Genomic DNA, 21,506 nt, shown 5'->3' with positions numbered 1-21,506 from the left:
GCCTTCCAGAGAATTTCCTCTGGTTTCAAGCTGACTTTGTTCACCAGACTTGAATCCTTGTTCTGAGACTAAATGGTCTTATGGGTAAAAGCATGGGCTTTGGGATCAGAGAACTTTGGGTTCAAATCTTAGAACAGCCATTTATTTGTTCTGCAACTTTGAGCAGGTTACTTGATTCCTACAGCCTTCATTTGGAAAATGAAAGTAACAATTCTTAACCTTTTTGAGTTTGTAGGAAGATTTCCTGAAATGATGTAAGTAAGAGGCTGATATCTGATACTAATATTCACTAAGTTGTAGTTAAAATGAATGTACAGGTATTAAAGGTTTCAATTAAGAGGTTTTTTTTTTTTTTTTTTTTTTTTTTGCGGTATGCGGGCCTCTCACTGCTGTGGCCTCCCCCGCTGCGGAGCACAGGCTCCGGACGCGCAGGCTCCGGACGCGCAGGCTCAGCGGCCATGGCTCACGGGCCCAGCCGCTCCGCGGCATATGGGATCCTCCCAGACCGGGGCACGAACCCGTATCCCCTGCATCGGCAGGCGGACTCTCAACCACTTGCGCCACCAGGGAGGCCCAAGAGTTTTTTTTTAATGGGGAACTAGGACAAGATGAAAAATTGTTTAAAGAGTCTAAGAACCAGAGTAAAGACCCTCCATCAAAGGGACATAAAGATTGGGAGCTGGACATCAGAAAAGAAGATATTTGTCACATTGATTTTAGCATCTAGTTGATATTATTGTGACTATTTTTTCTTAATTAGTGTTATCGGAGTCTAACACAAAGTAAAGTCACAAAGCATAAATGTAAGGCACAATGAATTATCGCTAAGTAAACATCCATGTAACACCCAACACCACAGGCCAAGACTTAGAACACTGCTGGCCCCAGAGAAACAAAAGAGGGATTTTTAAAGAAAGTGTTTGAGTGTTCTTAAAAAGAGTATTGTCTATTTCAATGTTGTAAGTAGCAAAAACATCCTCATACCTCCACGTCACTCATCTGAACACCAGGACACTGCACAACATAGTATAGCAATAATGAGGAAGAACCACCTGTGGTCCAGGTGGGTGTCCAGGTTACTGCCCAGACCCCCACACACCCATGTGTGCTTTGCTTTGGTGGGCCGCCAGAACAACCTCAGTGAAGCACAGGGTGGAAAACTTCATCCAAAAAAGCGTCTTTCCTGGGATCTGACATTGCATGCACTTATCATAGTGATGCTTACAGCACTGCATTGTATCAAAAAAAAAAAAAAAAAAGCAGAGCAGTTAGCATAAATGAAAAGTCATTCAAAAATAATTTAAAATGTGACTTTCTTCCTCTTTTTATAGCCTGTGATATAAAATTTAAAACTCAGTGAGGATCAAATGAGGTAAATATCATACACCAGAAATATGCTGTCAATTAATTCCCACAGATAGAAGCAGATTAAATAGGGTTCTTAAATATGAAAGCTGGTACTGGTTTATATTTAATAGTCTTATAGCTCTAGAGCTTAAAAACTGAATAAATTTAAAAATCATCCTCTAAATCTTTGTATATTGATCAATGAATTAAAATTAAATTTTGTGATATGCCTTTAGCCAAGTTCTAACCTCAACCTAATATTCTGTGTGCCTGTCTTCATTAAGGGGACAAGATCCTGATCTAAAGGTATCTATGTTGGAAGAACCTTGAAAATCATTTCATTCTACCCCCCTCCATTTTTCACACAGGGAAAACGAAGACCCAGACAGATAGAGAGGCTTATCTAGAATTACCTAGCTAATTAATTGTGAAGATGAGTCTAGAACTCCAACTAATATCCTGTGCATTATACCAGAGATTTTCCTGTTCTCTACAACCTTTGGATCTACAAATGCTTTGGATCAAAGCGTGCCTCAGGTATTAAGAAAGATTTTTAGCAGTTTGCTGCAGAATACCAGACCCCATTATCCTTTTGCCATTTCAAACTAGGCAACTCCATTTGTTTTACATATTGGCTTCCACGTTAGATTTCATTTGAGAAACACATTTGGCTAGAATAATTTGACAGCCATTGCTTTCTGTGAGTATCGGTGGACTTTGTTTTCAAAAAACATGCATCGCGAATCAACAGAATCAACATAAACCTAATTTATCATTTTGCTAGGCTTGACAAGATACGTTTGAACTGCTGTTAACCCTCCACAAAAACAACAGACATCAAACAGCCTTTAGATTGACACTCCCCTGCCTAAAGATGCTAACTTGCAAATAAATCACTAATTGGCTGTTCACCGGACCTTGGTTGAATAATTGATTTAGCTACATCATATTTCATTTCACAGAAGAAAACCACTCAAAGAAAATATGTTTAGAACGTAACTTCATATGAGAGGGTAAAAAGACCAATATGTGTATATCAAGCACATTTCCACAAAACGCAGGCCAGTTACATTGGGAATGTCAGCTGTTGTCATCATTTCAAAATCCTGTCACTATTTGAGAACTTTGCATCTCAGGTCATCTTTGGTCAGATATATCTACCTCCAATCATTCTAACTGCATAGAAGGTGCTCTCTCTGATACTAATAGAGAAAAATCTATGCTCTGGCAATGCCTAAAATGTCCTGACTTTGTCAACTCCTCATCACTGGTAATCTTTATCCTTACAATTGGTTTTCCAATTACCTGAAAGAAGATGATGGGTAGAGTTGATGGATAGAAAAAGCAACAACAATCAAAATGCCTTTTTGGCATAAATAATACTGATTCTTCCAAAGATAAGAAGGAAATCACTTAAGCCAAGATGCATAGAATCCGAATAGGTAATAAATGAGTGAGGAGTTCAGTACATACCTGAGGGCAAAGGGAGCAATACCTTTCCACCTCCTATATGAGAATTTGCCCTTTAGTTAACTTTCTAGCTCCGTCCCCTTGGTAACTCAATAAAAGCTGACAAGTTACATACCTTACCAGGCAACTCTGCTTATGGTAGAAGTGATTTCTGATTGGAAGACTGCATCTGGGAGAACAATAAATACCTTTGGGCTCCCCTGAGGGACAAGCCTCTTTCACTCAGCCTAATGTTTTCAAGATTCATCCATGTTGTAGCATGTATCAGTATTTCACTTCCTTCTTTTCTTTTTTCTTAACTTATTGAGACATAATTCACATTACATGCAATTCACTCATTTAAAGTTTACAATTAACTGGTTTTTAGTATATTCAGAGTTGTGCAAGCATCACCACAGTCAATTTAGAACCTTTTTGTCACCTCAAAAGAAACCCTGCACCCTTTAACTATCACCCTACTCTCTGCCCATCTCCTCCAGTCCTAAGTAACCATTAATATGCTTTCTGTTCTGGACTTTCATGTGAATGGAATCATATAGTATGTGGTCTTTTATGGCTGGTTTCTTTCACTTAATGTACTGTTTTCTAGGCTCATCATATTGTATCATGTATGAGGACTTCATTCCTTTTATGGTTGAACAATATTCCATTGTAGGCATATACCACGCTTTATCCATTTTATCCATTATCCATCTATCCAATTGATAGATGCTGGGTTGTGACCACCTTTTGGCTATTATGAATAACACAGCTATAAACATTTGGGTACAAATCTTTGTGTGGATGTACGTTTTCATTTATCTTGGGCATATAACCATTTGCTGAGTCAGTGGCAACTCCATGCTTAATCATTTGAGGAATTGCCAGGCTGTTTTCCAATTGGCTGCAACACTTTACATTCCTCCCAGCTGTGTATGAGGGTTCTTATTTCTCCACATCCTCCTCAATTCTTATCCAACTTGGTTAAGACACCACATGGTTATTTTCAATGAACACTTTTTCCTTCTCCAAAGGGCTTGCAAACTCCATTCCGGGATATTTTCAAGAATTCTGCCCAGTATTACCAAATTCTCCAGCTTTCAGGTTGTAAAAATTTTCTTTTTAAGAGACAGTGGCCTTTGCCCATCTCCTGCACTTATGCCCATTCTTCAAACTTGCCCAAATATCACCATTTCTCAAAGATCACTTTGCATTGAGAGAAACCGAAGACTGGGTATCCATTTGTGTCTTTTTCTTCAACGTTGAGAAAAAATTTTTGCATAAAAACATCCCCCCAAACACAGATGGTTAAAAAAAACTTAATTTTGGTTATTTGGCACTACTTTTTATATTTCCCTATATTATTCCTATATTGAGTTATAATAAGTAACATGTCATGAAATATAAATCAGTATTATAAGAGAAAAGGTTACTTAAGCACACAAAATTGAGTAGAATATATTCAATCAATAAATGAATACCATAGTATTTTAAATGCAGAATCTAATCCTTTTGAAATGATCTGTTGGTTCTAATGAATAATTATTTCACAAAAAGTTTTTAATAAAATTCAGGTTTTAAATAGGAAGATGATTAACACTGTATTTTACTACCAAAAAGTTATTGAATGATTCTGATAATTTAAAACAGAGAGTATAACAAGAAATTTCATTATTATTTCAAACTAGTGTGATGACTCTATACAACTCCAGCAAAAGACATCATTTTATTGAGGTATAATTGACATATAACATTATACATCTTTCTCTCTCTCACTTATTTTACTTAGTGTAATGCCTTCAAAGTCCATCCATGTTGTTGCAAATGGCATGTGTGTGTGTATATATATATATATATATATATATCACGAATATATAAAACACACACACATATATATCTTATCTTCTTTATGCATTCATCCATCAATGGACACTCAGGTTGTTTCCATATCTTGTCTGTTGTAAATAATGCCATGATGAACATGTGGGTGCACATATCTTCTCAAAGCAGTGTTTTTGTTTTCTTTGGATAAGTACTAGAAGTGGAACTGCCAGATCATATGGTAGTTCCATTTTCAATTTTTTGAGGGACCTCCGTACTGTTTTCCATAATGGCTATACCAATTTACATTTCACCAACATTGCACAGGTTGTTTTTTCCCTTTTCTCTATATTCTTGCCAACACTTTATTTCTTGTCTTTTTGATAACAGCCATTCTAATAGGTATGAGGTAATATCTCATTGTGCTTTTGATTTGCATTTCCCTGATGATTAGTAATGTTGAGCATCTTTTCATCTATTGTAGGCCAGCTGAATGTGCTCTTTGGAAAAATGTTTATTCAGATCCTCTACCTATTTTTCAATCCGATTGGGTTTTTTCTGTTTTGTTTTGGTTGTTGAGGCAATTGCCTTCTTTATAAATTTTGGATATTAACCCCTTGGATATAGGCAAATATTTTCTCCCATTTCTGAAAACATTTTCTCCCATTCAGTAGGTGGCCTTTTCATTTTGTTGATGGGCTCCTTTGCTGTGCAGAAACTTTTCTGTTTGATGTCATCCACTTGTTTATTTTTGCTTTCGTTGCCTTTGATTTTGAAGTCAGATCCAAAAAATTCATCACCAAGGGCTTATTGCCCATGCATTCTTCTAGGCGTTTTATGGTTTTAGGTCTTACATTCATCTTTAATCCATTTTTAGTTAATTTTTGTGTATGGCGTAAGATAGTAGTCTCGTTTATTTAGTATGTGTCTGCCCAATTTTCCCAACACCATTTCTTGAAAAAACTGTCTTTTCTCATCATATATTCTTGGTTCCCTTATTGTAATTTCATTGACCACACATGACTGCTTTATTTCTGGGCTCTCTATTCTGTTCCACCAACCTATGTGTCTTTTATGCTAACACCATACTGTTTTAATTACTATAGCTTTGTGATACAGTTTGAAATAAGGAAGCATGATACCTCTAGCTTTGTTCTTCCTTCTTAAGATTGCTTTAGCTATTCAAGATCTTTTATGATTCCATACAAACTTTAGTATTTTTTGTTCTATTTCTGTGAATGTTTTGAATCAAACATTCAGTTACCTCCTCTTTTTCAGATAAACTTAGAACTAAAAATTAGACAACCTTACAAAGAAATGAGCTCAAGTTTAGCTATCCTATAACATTATTCTGGTAGCTGACATGGTTAATCTTTGTCAAGTATGGAAAACAGATGAGTTATGAGATAAGAAGCTGTAATAAATCTCAAAAACTCCAATCCTTGAGGAGTAATATTATCTGTATGTCCATTAGTGATTCCCAGAATACCATATTCAAAATAAAAATACAAATATATTTTACTACTAAATGTAGTTTTAAATTATCTGCCACTGATTATCTAGTGCAAATCCAAGCCCCTCCTCATTTTATCGTGCTTACTTGAAAGTTTTCTATACATCTAAATTATATCTGTAAGGATTCTCACATTTTATAGGATGAGTGGTTAGTAGATATACATATTTGGACCAATGCCTAAGCCTAATTTTACTCACTTTTTGTTTAGTTCAAGTCCTGTCCAGTCCTCTGGAATTAATCCTCCAGAAAGAAGGGGAAAGCATGTGGTCATAACCAGGGTGCTAAATTAGAGAAGGGAAAAGAGCCTTAGGAGTAGCAAATGTCTGTCTGATTTTGTTGGTATCTTTTTAAGAAAGCCTCTCAGGTAGAAGGAGCATCTATACAGGGACATCTAGCGGCAAAGAAGAATCAATGCAGTTATTGGCCTCAACAACACTTGAATTTTACCTTTGCTCCACCTTCGTATAATCAAGGAGGAAAAAACCCTGAACTCTAAATAATGGCCATGTACAGTATTTATAACCGTATTTGAGCAACAAAAAAATACTTGAAAAAGCAAAGAATTTGAACTCAATCTTCTTCTTTTTCATTATAACAAAATTAAGCTTAGAGCCAAGATAGACTTGTTCCCATCAGGTTTCTATATTTTTTCAAGCCATAGTACTGTTAAGAGATAAAAGAACAGTTTTACCAAAATTAATCTTTCCAGAGACATCAAAAGCCAGAATAAACCAATTCCCCTTATGTTGTAGAACATTAGTTAAATAGCATTACTTTTTTAAGCAATATGACTGTAATTTTTTAAAAAACTAATAGAAAATTAATGATCTGTATCACAAATGAAACCATTAAAATAAAATAACAGTGAATCTTAATTAAACCATGCAGTAACCTTAAGATAGTTTCTTATGTGTCTCTTCTATAGAAATCTTTTTGTGTCTTTCTTTGAAATGAGACTGGGCTCAATAACCGGCAGCTCTTAGTATGGTGATGATGATGATGGAAGATCTCTCTTCCATCAAGGTGAATTTATACTCAAAAAAGTCACCGTGAAAAGAATGACCTGTGGTTGTGCTCTTGACAGACAAAGGGGTCTGGGCTGGAGCCTCCTTCAAAAATGTAAAGTTTAAGAGGGGGAAGATGGCGGAAGAGTAAGACGCGGAGATCACCTTCCTCCCCACAAATACATCAGAAATACATCTACACGTGGAACAACTCCTACAGAACACCTACTGAACGCTGGCAGAAGACCTCAGACCTCCCAAAAGGCGAGAAACTCCCCACATACCTGGGTAGGGCAAAAGAAAAAAGAATAAACAGAGACAAAAGGATAGGGATGGGATCTGCACCAGTGGGAGGGAGCCATGAAGGAGGAAAGGTTTCCACACACTAGAAGCCCCCTCGCAGGTGGAGACTGCGGGTGGCGGAGAGGGGGAGCTTCGGAGCCACGGAGGAGAGAACAGCATCAGGGGTGCGGAGGACAAAGCAGAGAGATTCCCACACACAGGATCGGGGCCGACCGGCACTCAGCAGCCCGAGAGGCTTGTCTGCTCACCGGATCGCAGAGAGAGGACTGGGGTTGGCGGCAGGAAGAGAGCCTGAAAGGGTTAGTGCACCACGGCTAGCCGGGAAGGAGTCCGGGAAAAAGTCTGGACCTGCGGAAGAGGCAAGAGACTTTTTCTTCCCTCTTTGTTTCCTGGTGCGCAAGGAGAGGGGATTAAGAGTGCTGCTTAAAAGGAGCTCCAGAGACGGGCGCGAGCCGCGGCTAGCGCGGACCCCAGGGACGGGCATGAGACGCTAAGGCTGCTGCTGCCGCCACCAAGAAGCCTGTGTGCGAGCGCAGGTCACTGTCCACGCCCCCTTTCCGGGGAGACTGTGCAGCCCGCCACTGCCAGGGTCCCGGGATCCAAGGACAACTTCCCCGGGAGAACACACGGCACGCCTCAGGCTGGTGCAACGTCACGCCGGCCTCTGCAGTCGCAGGCTCGCCCCGCACTCCATGCCCCCCCCCTCCCCGCGGCCTGCATGAGCCAGAGCCCCCGAATCAGCAGCTCCTTTAACCCCGTCCTGTCTGAGCGAAGAACAGATGCCCTCCAGTGACCTACACGCAGAGGCGGGCCAAATCCAAAGCTGAGCCCCAGGAGCTGTGCGAACAAAGAAGAGAAAGGGAAATCTCTCGCAGCAGCCACAGGAGCAGCGGATTAAAGCTCCACAATCAACTTGATGTACCCTGCATCTGTGGAATACCTGAATAGACAACGAATCATCCCAAATTGAGGAGGTAGACTATGAGAGCAAGATTTATTACTTTTTCCCCTTTTCCTCTTTTTGTGAGTGTGTATGTGTATGCTTCTGTGTGAGATTTTGTGGGTATAGCTTTGCTTTCACCATTTGTCCTAGGGTTCTATCAGTCTGTTTTGTTTGTTTGTTTTTTACTTTTTAGAAAAAATTTTTTCTTAATAAATATTTTATATTTTAATAACTTTATTTTACTTCATCTTACTTTTTTTATTTTCTTTTATCCTCTTTCTACTCTTTCTCACTTTTATTCTGAGCTGTGTGGATGAAAGGCTCTTGGCGCTGCAGCCAGGAGTCAGTGCTGTGCCTCTGAAGTGGGGGAGCCAACTTCAGGACACTGGTCCACAAGAGACCACCCAGCTCGACATAATATCAAACGGTGAAAATCTCCCAGAGATCTCCATCTCAACACCAGCACCCAGCTTCACTCAACGACCAGCAAGATACAGTGCTGGACACCCTATGCCAAACAACTAGCAAGACAGGAACACAAACCCATCCATTAGCAGAGAGGCTGCCTCAAATCATAATAAGGCCACAGATACCCCAAAACACATCACCAGACGTGGACCTGCCCACCAGAAAGACAAGATCCAGCCTCATCCACCAGAATACAGGCACTAGTCCCCTCCACCAGGAGGCCTACACAACACACTGAACCAACTTTAGCTACTGGGGACAGACACCAAAAACAACGGGAACTATGAACGTGCAGCCTGCAAAAAGGAGACCCCAAACACAGTAACATAAGCAAAATGAGAAGACAGAAAAACACATAGCAGATGAAGGAGAAAGATAAAAACCCACCAGACCTAACAAATGAAGAGGAAACAAGCAGTCTACATGAAAAAGAATTCAGAATAATGATAGTAAAGATGATCCAAAATCTTGGAGATAGAATAGAGAAAATGCAAGAAACATTTAACAAGGACCTAGAAGAACTAAAGATGAAACGAGCAATGATGAACAACACAATAAATGAAATAGAAAATACTCTAGAAGGGATCAATAGCAGAATAACTGAGGCAGAAGAATGGATAAGTGACCTGGAAGACAGAATGGTGGAAATAACTACTGCAGAGCAGAATAAAGAAAAAAGAATGAAAAGAACCAAGGACAGTCTCAGAGACCTCTGGGACAACATTAAATGCACCAACATTCGAATTATAGGGGTTCCAGAAAAAGAAGAGAAAAAGAAAGGGACTGAGAAAATATCTGACGGGATTATAGTTGAAAACTTCCCTAATATGGGAAAGGAAACAGTTAATCAAGTCCAGGAAGCACAGAGAGTCCCATACAGGATAAATCCAAGGAGAAACATGCCAAGACACATATTAACCTGTCAAAAATTAAATACAAAAAAAAACATATTAAAAGCAGCAAGGGAAACACAACAAATAACACACAAGGGAATCCCCATAAGGTTAACAGCTGATCTTTCAGCAGAAACTCTGCAAGCCAGAAGGGGCTGGCAGGACATATTTAAAGTAATGAAGGAGAAAAACCTACAACCAAGATTACTCTACCCAGCAAGGATCTCATTCAGATTTGATGGAGAAATTAAAACCTTTACAGACAAGCAAAAGGTGAGAGAGTTCAGCACCACCAAACCTGCTTTACAACAAATGCTAAAGGATCTTCTCTAGGCAAGAAACACAAGAAAAGGAAAACACCTACAATAACAAACCCAAAACAATTAAGAAAATGGGAATAGGAACATACATATCGATAATTACCTTAAATGTAAATGGATTAAATGCTCCCACCAAAAGACACAGACTGGCTGAATGGATACAAAAACAAGACCCATATATATGCTGTCTACAAGAGACCCACTTCAGACCTAGAGACACATACAGACTGAAAGTGAGGGGATGGAAAAAGATACTCCATGCAAATGGAAACCAAAAGAAAGCTGGAGTAGCAATTCTCATATCAGAAAAAATAGACTTTAAAATAAAGACTATTATAAGAGACAAAGAAGGACACTACATAAGGATTAAGGGATCAATCCAAGCAGAAGATATAACAGTTGTAAATATTTATGCACCCAACATAGGAGCACCTCAATACATAAGGCAAATACTAACAGCCATAAAAGGGGAAATCGACAGTAACACACTCATAGTAGGGGACTTTAACACCCCACTTTCACCAATGGACAGATCATCCAAAATGAAAATAAATAAGAAAACACAAGCTTTAAATGATACACTAAACAAGATGGACTTAACTGATATTTATAGGACATTCCATCCAAAAGCAACAAAATATACATTTTTCTCAAGTGCTCATGGAACATTCTCCAGGACAGATCATATCTTGGGTCACAAATCAAGCCTTGGTAAACCTAAAAAAATTATCTTTTACGACCACAACTCTATGAGATGAGATATCAAGTACAAGAAAATACCTATAAAAAATACAAACAAATGGAGGCTAAACAATACACTACTTAATAACGAAGTAATCACTGAAGAAATCAAAGAGGAAATCAAAAAATACCTAGAAACAAATGACAATGAAGACACGACGACCTAAAACCTATGGGATGCATCAAAAGCAGTTCTAAGGGGGAAGTTTATAGGAATACAATCCTACCTTAAGAAACAGGAAACATCTCAAATAAACAAACTAACCTTGCACCTAAAGCAATTAGAGAAAGAAGAACAAAAAAACCCCAAAGTTAGCAGAAGGAAAGAAATCATAAAGATCAGGTCAGAAATAAATGAAAAAGAAATGAAGGAAACGATAGCAAAGATCAACAAAACTAAAACCTGGTTCTTTGAGAAGATAAACAAAACTGATAAACCATTAGCCAGACTCATCAAGAAAAAAGGGGAGAAGACTCAAATCAATAGAATTAGAAATGAAAGAAGTAACAAGTGACACTGCAGAAATACAAAAGATCATGAGAGATTACTACAAGCAACTCTATGCCAATAAAATATACAACCTAGAAGAAATGGACAAACTCTTAGAAATGCACAACCTTCCAAGACTGAATCAGGAAGAAATAGAAAATATGAACAGGCCAATCACAAGCACTGAAATTGAAACTGTGATTAAAAATCTTCCAACAAACAAAAACCCAGGACAAGATGGCTTCACAGGCGAATTCTAACAAACATTTAGAGAAGAGCTAAAACCTATCCTTCTCAAACTTTTGCAAAATCTAGCAGAGGGAGGAACACTCCCAAACTCATTCTATGAGGCCACCATCACCCTGATACCAAAACCAGACAAGGATGTCACAAAGAAAGAAATCTCCAGGCCAATATCACTGATGAACATAGATGCAAAAATCCTCAACAAAATACTAGCAAACAGAATCCAACAGCACATTAAAAGGATCATACACCATGATCAAGTGGGGTTTATTCCAGGGATGCAAGGATTCTTCAATATACGCAAATCAATCAATATGATACACCATATTAACAAATTGAAGGAGAAAAACCATATGGTCATCTTAATTGATGCAGAGAAAGCTTCTGACAAAATTCAACACCCATTTATGATAAAAACCCTCCAGAAAGGAGGCATAGAGGGAACTTTCCTCAACAAAATAAAGGCCATATATGACAAACCCACAGCCAACATCATCCTCAATGGTGAAAAACTGAAAGCATTTCCACTAAGATCAGGAACAAGACAAGGCTGCCCTCTCTCAACACTCTTATTCAACTTAGTTTTGGAAGTTTTAGCCACAGCAGTCAGAGAAGAAAAGGAAATAAAAGGAATTCAAATCGGAAAAGAAGAAGTAAAGCTGTCACTGTTTGCAGATGACATGGTACTATACATAGAGAATGCTAAAGATGCGACCAGAAAACTCCTAGAGCTAATCAATGAATTTGGTAAAGTAGCAGGATACAAAATTAATGCACAGAAATCTCTGGCATTCCTGTACACTAATGATGAAAAGTCTGAAAGTGAAATCAAGAAAACACTCCCATTTACCATTGCAACAAAAAGAATAAAATATCTAGGAATAAACCTACCTAAGGAGACAAAAGACCTGTATGCAGAAAATTATAAGACACTGATGAAAGAAATTAAACATGATACAAACAAATGGAGATATATACCATGTTCTTGGATTGGAAGAATCAACATTGTGAAAATGACTCTACTACTCAAAGCAATCTACAGATTCAATGCAATCCCTATCAAACTACCACTGGCATTTTTCACAGAACTAGAACAAAAATTTCACAATTTGTATGGAAACACAAAAGACCCCGAATAGCCAAAGCAATCTTGGAAACGAAAAATGGAGCTGGAGGAATCAGGATCCCTGACTTCAGACTATACTACAAAGCTACAGTAATCAAGACAGTATGGTACTGGCACAAAAACAGAAATACAGATCAATGGAACAGGATAGAAAGCCCAGAGATAAACCCATGCAAATATGGTCACCTTATCTTTGATAAAGGAGGCAGGAATGTACAGTGGAGAAAGGACAGCCTCTTCAATAAGTGGTGCTGGGATAACTGGACAGCTACATGGAAAAGTATGAGATTAGAATGCCCCCTAACACCATGCACAAAAAATAAACTCAAAATGAATTGAAGACCTAAATGTAAGGCCAGACACCATCAAACTCTTAGAGGAAAACATAGGCAGAACACTCTATGACATAAATCACAGCAAGATCCTTTTTGACCCACCTCCTAGAGAAACGGAAATAAAAACAAAAATAAACAAATGGGACCTAATGAAACTTAAAATATTTTGCACAGCAAAGGAAACCATAAACAAGACAAAAAGACAACCCTCAGAAAGGGAGAAAATATTTGTAAATGAACCAACTGACAAAGGATTAATCTCCAAAATTTACAAGGAGCTCATGCAGCTTAGTATCAAAAAAACAAACAACCCAATCCAAAAATGGGCAGAAGACCTAAATAGACATTTCTCCAGAGAAGATATACAGATTGCCAACAAACACATGAAAGAATGCTCAACATCACTAATCATTAGAGAAATGCAAATCAAAACTACAATGAGGTATCACCTCACACCAGTCAGAATGTCCATCATCAAAAAATCTAGAAACAATAAATGCTGGAGAGGGTGTGGAGAAAAGGGAACCCTCTTGCACTGCTGGTGGGAATGTAAATTGATTCCGCCACTGTGGAGAACAGTATGGAGGTTCCTTAAAAAACTGAAAATAGAATTACCATATGACCCAGCAATCCCACTACTGGGCATATACTCTGAGAAAACCATAATTCAAAAAGAGTCATGTACCACAATGTTCACTGCAGCACTATTTACAATAGCCAGGACATGGAAGCAACCTAAGTGTCCATCGACAGATGAATGGATAAAGAAGAAGTGGCACATATATACAATGGAATATTACTCGGCCATAAAAAGAATCAAAACTGAGTTATTTGTAGTGAGGTGGATGGACCTAGAGTCTGGCATACAGAGTGAAGTAAGTCAGAAAGAGAAAAACAAATACCGTATGCTAACACATATATATGGAATCTGAAAAAAAGAAATGGTTCTGAAGAACCTAGGGACAGGACAGGAATAAAGACACAGATGTAGAGAATGGACTTGAGGACACGGGGAGGGGTAAGGGTAAGCTGGGACAAAGTGAGAGAGTGGCATTGACATATACACACTACCGAATGTAAAACAGATAGCTAGTGGGAAGCAACCACATAGCACAGGAAGACAGCTCGGTGCTTTATGACCACCTAGAGGGGTGGGTTAGGGAGGGTGGGAGGGAGATGCAAGAGGGTGGGCATATGGGGATATATGTATATGTACATCTGACTCACTTTGTCATACAGCAGAAACTAACACAACAATGTAAAGAAATTATATTCCAATAAAGATGTTAAAAAAACAAAAGAGATCACATTGTCCACACTGCAGGACAAATGCATTGGTTACAGGGATGCAAGAAAGGTAACAAAATAATAAATTAGGAAGTTATTATAGTACAGATGGGAATTGATTTGGTAAAAACCAGGATAACAGTGGGACATAAAGTAGACAGACTGAGAATGTACTTTGGACTTGATAATACAACACAGTTTTATAAGATACTACAAATTTTTGATTGAGCAATTTCTATGTACTCAAATTAACTTCTATTTTAGTACTTAAGGCTTTAATATTGGCAGGAATAAAGTGATTAGGATCCTGTGAGCCTAGTTAAACCAAAAACAAAACAAATTTAGGGCAAAATAAAAGTGCAAACAGAAAGGACCTCCTTTTGATCTGTACTGCTTTCAATAAAAATGTATGTTCTGGGACTTCCCTGGTGGCACAGTGGTTAAGAATCCGCCTGCCACTGCAGGGGACACGGGTTCAAGTCCCAGTACGGGAAGATCCCACATGCTGCGGAGCAGCTAAGCCCATGCAGCACAACTACTGAGTCTGCACTCTAGTGCCCACGAGCCACAACTACTGAGCCTGCATGCCACAACCACTGAAGCCCGCACATCCTACAGCCCATGCTCTGCAACAAGAGAAGCCACCGCAATGAGAAGCCCATGCACTGCAATGAAGAGTAGTCCCCGTTCGCCGCAACTAGAGAAAGCCTGCACACAGCAACAAAGACCCAACACAGCCAAAAATAAAATTATTTTTTTAAATGTATGTTCTACCCTAATGTGAAAAGTGCTAAGTAGTATTATTAGTCAAAGGAGTGTTGACTGACACAAAATGAGCACAAATTTGTCATTGGAAGGAAGGAAGGAGAATACATTTACATTTGAAAAACCAGGAGATGAGATGTCAGGAACTACCATAATCCTCAAGGTTTGTGTGTTGAGTTGGGGCAGAGAAATGGAGGGTTTGAGGAAATCAGAATGTCAACCCTGTGCTCTGGAAATTTTATCAGAGGATATGACACCACAACTAGCCAAGAAAGGGTGTGTTGAACTATCAGATTTGACTAAAACCTGGAGAAATATATCACTGGAGCCCATGCTAACCCACAAACAAACTTTGCAATGTCAAATGGTCTATCCAGATTAACTTCCCTTCCTGACAGCAGTGGTCTTTGTGGAAGTGAAGGGATTCAGAATATATCACTGTGCAAAGTTTTTTGTTTTTATTTTTGCTTTTCTGAACTCCGCTTAACTGCCTAAAAGCAGAGCCTCTCGAAAGAATTCACTTGTCATAAACACACCCCCGAGAGAAATTATCAGGGAAGATTAACTCCTATGACAGCAGACAAGAAGTTGGCACCAGCATAAGAAACTGCCTAAAACAGACATCACAAAACTATCATATCTCACATCTAATCTTCTAAAGGCCCATATTTGTCTTTCCCAAAGTCATTTGTTTTCTCATAAGTGGTCTTCTCCCCATCTTTTCCCCCTATTAAGATGGTATATATGACCCAAATTCTAACTGCCTCTGTGAGTCACATTTTTCTGTGAACACTCCTGTATATATGCAAATGAAAATATGTCTTTTCTCTTGCTAATCTGTTTTTGTCAGTTTAATTTGCACGCCCACAATCACTAAACATAAGAGGGTAGAGCAAAGGGTTTTCCTCCCTAACAGAAGAAAAAAAAAGGAATTGCTTTTATAAAAAAGAACTAGCTAAAAGAGAAAACCCATTTCACACCCAGTTGTTATTCTCACAAGTTCCATTTATAGATATTTTATACCCATGCTAAATCTTACAAAGAATTTTAAGCAATACCCAACAAAAACCCATAAAGTAAAATAGTAAACTACTGTTGACAAAGAAAAATGCACAACATGAGAGCTGTGAGTTTAAGTTTTATTCAGGGACTTACTGAGGACTACAGTCCAGGAGACAGCCTCTCAGTAGCTCTGAGAGAACAGCTCCAAAGGGGTAGAGGAGAAGCCAGTTTATATATGAATTTTTTTGGCCTGGAAATACACGCAGTCAAGCATACATCTTGATGAAATATTATGCTAATCACAACTATATCTCAAGTTAATGATTTTAGTGCTTTTTTATGTATGGGAAGATTCAAGAAGCTGGGGTCACTGAAATTCTTCCTGAGATACATGTCTAACTATCTAAGGCCATGTTTACCCAAAGCACAGAGTGCCTCATCCTGTTTTTCATCCTGAATTCCTCTCAGGGTGCACTGTTGGTGGGCAACTGCAGTGGGTTATGACTTAACCCTTGTAGAGCTGGGTGATGAACAATGCTCTTCATTTTTCTTCATTCACACTGTTGATAATAATAAATCACTCCTGGGAAAACTTAAGGGAGGCAGTAAAGCAAATATTCAGATCATAAGTGTCCATATAATTCATTTTTCTAGAGTAGTCAAAGGGAAAAGGAAATTATGGTTGATTTTCTGTTGTTAACAGGAGAGAAATAAAGATGCAATGGTTCATCAGAGAAAACAGAACTTTTCTTAGCTCTTAGGGCTAAATGGGATTTCTCACATGGGATTTTGCTAATGGGGCACTGAGCCATGTTGTAGGCAGCATCTTCGACCATCAGAGTTCACAAGAATGTTTCTTGCTGCTTTCCTCCAAGAAACATAGGAATAATAGCTCAGTGGAGCAACACTTAGCAAAGGGGCAAATTAGGTGATTAGCATCCCTGTTTATTTTCTATCCTGCTGGTGTGACTCAGCTTCTTAAAGCTTGATCATCCTTGGTTATACTGATCAACAGAGTTTGACAGAAGCCAGAATGGGAGTTCCTCAGGTCCTCAGAACAAAGCAGGTCTTTTACATTTGGTACATTTTTGAAAATATATATAAATGACCAGCCCTCAAAGAGGCAGACCACTTCAAAGCACACTTTCTTGCTTGACTGGTATCTACAATGATCAAAGTGCAATTAATACGAGAGAGGGAGAGAAATTAAGCTGAAAATGTTCTAAGTTAAGACAATCATTCCATCTCTGGCTCCCCAAATGCATGACCTTTGAAAAGTCATTTATCTTCTGTGTTTCCATCCCTAAAGTATCTAACATATTCTTTGGGAAAAGTCAGATTTATACAAAGAAATATCAAGAACTAGACATAAACTCCTTTCAATCATAAGCCATCACTGATTCACAACTTGCCTTAGGGGAGCAAAGCTACATCCCTAACACAGCAGAGCCTATGAACAATGAGCCATCAATTGGAGCAGTTCATTTGGAAATCTGTCACTTCCTAGAGAGTTACAAGTATGAGTTGGAAAAAAAAATGATTTTGTCCTTGAGACTCAAAGAACTATTTTCTAGGAGGAGGCAGGAAAGTTAAAAGTATGGGATACGGGACCTCCCTCGTGGCTCAGTGGCTGAGAGTCCGCCTGCCGATGCAGGGGACATGGGTTCGTGCCCCGGTCCGGGAAGATCCCACATGCCGCAGAGCGGCTGGGCCCGTGAGCCGTGGCCGCTGAGCCTGCACGTCCGGAGCCTGTGCTCCGCAACGGGAGAGGCCACAACAGTGAGAGGCCCGCATACAGCAAAAAAAAAAAAAATAAAAAGTATGGAATACGGAATGTTCAACAGGCGGTTCTATTTTTTTTACATGCAAAGTGAAAGTGTCTCAACAATCAAGAAGTGAACGGGAAAAAAAGTGTAACAGGAAATTTTGTCCACATGTTTAAAAGAGTTGCAAAACCCTTTTCTCTAATTGCTTCCAGGAAATGATTTTTCCTGGTCTGCCTTTTGGTAACGAGATACAAAAAACTGTGTCATTGTCATGTGACGCCTGTTTAACCAGTTAGTTGGTTGACTGGTTAGGGGCTCTAAGAAGAAAGAGGTCACTTATAGGAAAACCAATTAAATGGGTTGCTTCCTTTTGAAGGTCATAGAGCATTGTGGTTAAAAGTACAGATGTGGAGTCAAAGTGCCTGGCTTAGACGACAGAGCAATTTACTCACCGTTGTATACCTTTGTTACCTTATTTGCAAAATGGGGATGGTTAAGTGTAAGCACATCATCAGGTCATTTTGAAGATTAAATAGCATAACTCATGTGAAGTGCTTTGAACAGGCTCTGCTTTATAGTAAGTGCCCATAAATGTTCACTGCACTGATTACACCTTTAGCAGAGTGACTCAGGTTCCTCAGCTGGCACCCAACCCAAGAGGCGGCCCCACTAAATAACTGCCGAGAAACAAAAAGGGGACTCTCATGCTGACGTAGTCTAAGATAGACTCAGAAGTTCAGCCATTTCCACTCCCCGAAACTATTATTTATTCAAAAAAAATTTCCTCCCAAAACTATTTTCTCCTCAAAAAATTCAGTTCAACATTTCAAGTGTAGCTTAAATGTACTTTCACTAGCTACAAAACATTCCATCTTACATAAACCCATTTTAAAAATACAATCAAAAGAAACAATGAAGTTCCATATGGGGAAAGAAGACAATGAAATTGTGTTCATGATCTGAACTTCATAGATTATAGCTCGAATGTTTGTACAGCTGCACTATTTAATTGGTTTACTATCTTCCCAGAATTATGAGCAATACCAGGGGAAGACTGCTAGACTGTTCTTTTCATCCTGTGGTAAGTTAGGGGAAAATGTGTTGCAGAAGCAGTTTATAGATGGAGGCAATTTGTTTACCTTGATTTTGGTGGACTGGGAGAAAGAGTAGAAAGTTCCAGAACACAGATGACAGGAACTTCTATGTATATCAAGAATGTAGCTGTTATACCCAAAAAAGGATGTAACAAAAGTGCACAAGAGCAGACAATATAGGAATAAAATAGGAGTGTCCCTCCTGCTCCCACAATTGAACCCAGTTCCCACTGATGGGTAATCTTGAGCCATTTAACCCAAATGAAATCCTCCCCCAGAAACCCTAGACTCTAATCTCCCAAGACAAAACTTTCCTCCCCTGAACTCAACAATTTCCATGAACTTCATCCACCTTCCAGAAATCAGAACAGAAGTCCACCACTGCCCATATAGCTTAGATTGTTGTGTTTCCCAAATCACTGTTGCTCCTGGGGACAGGATAGCTTTACTCTCTCCTGAATCCCTGTGTCTCTATATCCAGGTAAGGAAGAGACAATGGAATTCCAAAACATAAAGACCATTCACAGGTAGAGATGCAGCAAAAAAAGACCCTGGATTTTGAGTCTGAAGATCTGGGTTCAGCTCTTAGCACAGTTACCAACTGGATCATCTTGGGCAAACCGTAAATCCTCTCCCGGCCTCGGATCTTCTCAGTTGTGAAGTAGGTATAATACTATTCTACCTAAGAGTTTCTTGAGAGGATTAAAAGGGACGATAGATGTCAAAATTCTCTGTAAACTCTAACAGGCTGTCAGAGTTGTTTACAGTGATTGTTTGACCAGGTTCCCAACAACTGTGTTTTATCTCCCTCAGAGAGATTGTGACTTTCTTGGGTGTAGGCACCGTTTCCTCATTTCTTTTAGACTCACTAATTCCTTGAGCACTATCTTCATAGAGTACACAGAAAGAACACTGAACTGTAAGACCTGGGTTTCAGTTTCTTCCATGAGTCATTTAATCTCTTGATCCGAGTTCCCTTGGCTTAGATGTTTATTTTCTCACATAAGAGCAAGTCCAAAGGTACAGCAAGTTTCAGGGTTAATTGATTCAATGGCTTGAAGATGTCATTAAAAGATCACATTTAGTCCAAAGCATCAACTTCATCCTAAGGCTGATCATGAGATGACAACCAGCAGCAACTGGGGTTGTCCTCCTTCACTTTGCCCCTAAGTGTGAATGTGCATCCTTGGCTTAAAAAGTAAACCAATAACAGCCACCAGGGGAAATGTGCGAGCACACCGATTGGATGAGACTACTGTTCTCAATTACAACTGCACTTAGAATCACCCAGGAAGTACTTTTTTTGTTTGCAGTACACAGGCCTCTCACTGTCGTGGCCTCTCCCGTTGCGGAGCACAGGCTCTGGACGCGCAGGCTCAGTGGCCATGGCTCACGGGCCCAGCCGCTTCGCGGCATGTGGGATCCTCCCAGATCGGGGCACGAACCCGCGTCCTCCGCATCGGCAGGCAGACTCTCAACCACTGCGCCACCAGGAAAGCCCCAGGAAGTACTTTTAAAAACACCCAGTTCTGGGACTTCCCTGGTAGTCCAGTGGTTAAGACTACACCGTGCTTCCACTTCTGAGGCGTGGGGAACTAAGATCCCACATGCCACGCAGGACAGCCAGTAAGTAAGTAAGTAGGTAAGTAAGTAAATAAATAAGTAAAATAAAATAAAATAAAAACACGCGGTTCCCACATTCTGAGACTCTGATTCAATATGTCTGGAAGGCAAGGGGATTGGGGCATTTTTTAAAGCACCCCAGATGATTTAAATATGAAGCCAGGGATAAGAAACCACTTCAGAGTACCTGGGATACACCCATAAAACTGGGGAAGGGGAGATTTAGAAGGTAACCAAGAAGTAAATATTGTAGTGGCTACTGTTAGCTACATAATATATACCCCTCTAAAGGTTCCAAGTGTACATCTGCATATTAAGCATTCAACAGTAAGGAAAGTTAGTTAATGTTTTGTTCTTGTTTGGGGTTTTTGTTTGGTGTGGGAGGTGGGATTGGCTACTTAACAAAGAAGGGTCCTGGCAAAGAGAACAAAAGAGCTAACAGCTGCTGGGCTTCCCTGGTGGCACAGTGGTTGAGAGTCCACCTGCCGATGCAGGGGACACGGGTTCGTGCCCCGGTCCAGGAAGATCCCACATGCCGCGGAGCGGCTAGGCCCGTGAGCCATGGCTGCTGAGCCTGCGCGTCCGGAGCCTGTGCTCTGCAACGGGAGAGGCCACAACAGTAAGAGGCCCGCGTACCGCCAAAAAAAAAAAAAAAAAAAAAAAAAAAGAGCTAAGAGCTGAGTGAAGAACTAAGGACAAAAATCCCCTCTTACTAGTCTCAGACCAATATCCTTATAGGAATTTCCGAGATAGATTAGATATAAATGAACTATGTCAGCATAAAACAGGAAGTTCAGGAAGACCAAAGTTAAGGAGCACACAGTGCAGAGGTCAATATAAAGTTGTCATTCAGGAATCTGAACAAATAAAGTCAATATCCGGACCAGGGGACCATGAAGTGACAGTAATCCGAGGCAAAAGCGATTTCTATTAGGAAAGTAACCAATTCCAGAGAATAGACAACTCA

This window comes from Mesoplodon densirostris, chromosome 11 (genome assembly GCF_025265405.1).
Source record: "Mesoplodon densirostris isolate mMesDen1 chromosome 11, mMesDen1 primary haplotype, whole genome shotgun sequence".
Classification (NCBI taxonomy): Eukaryota; Metazoa; Chordata; class Mammalia; order Artiodactyla; family Ziphiidae; genus Mesoplodon; species Mesoplodon densirostris.
Note: the sequence above shows the minus strand (reverse complement) of the source record.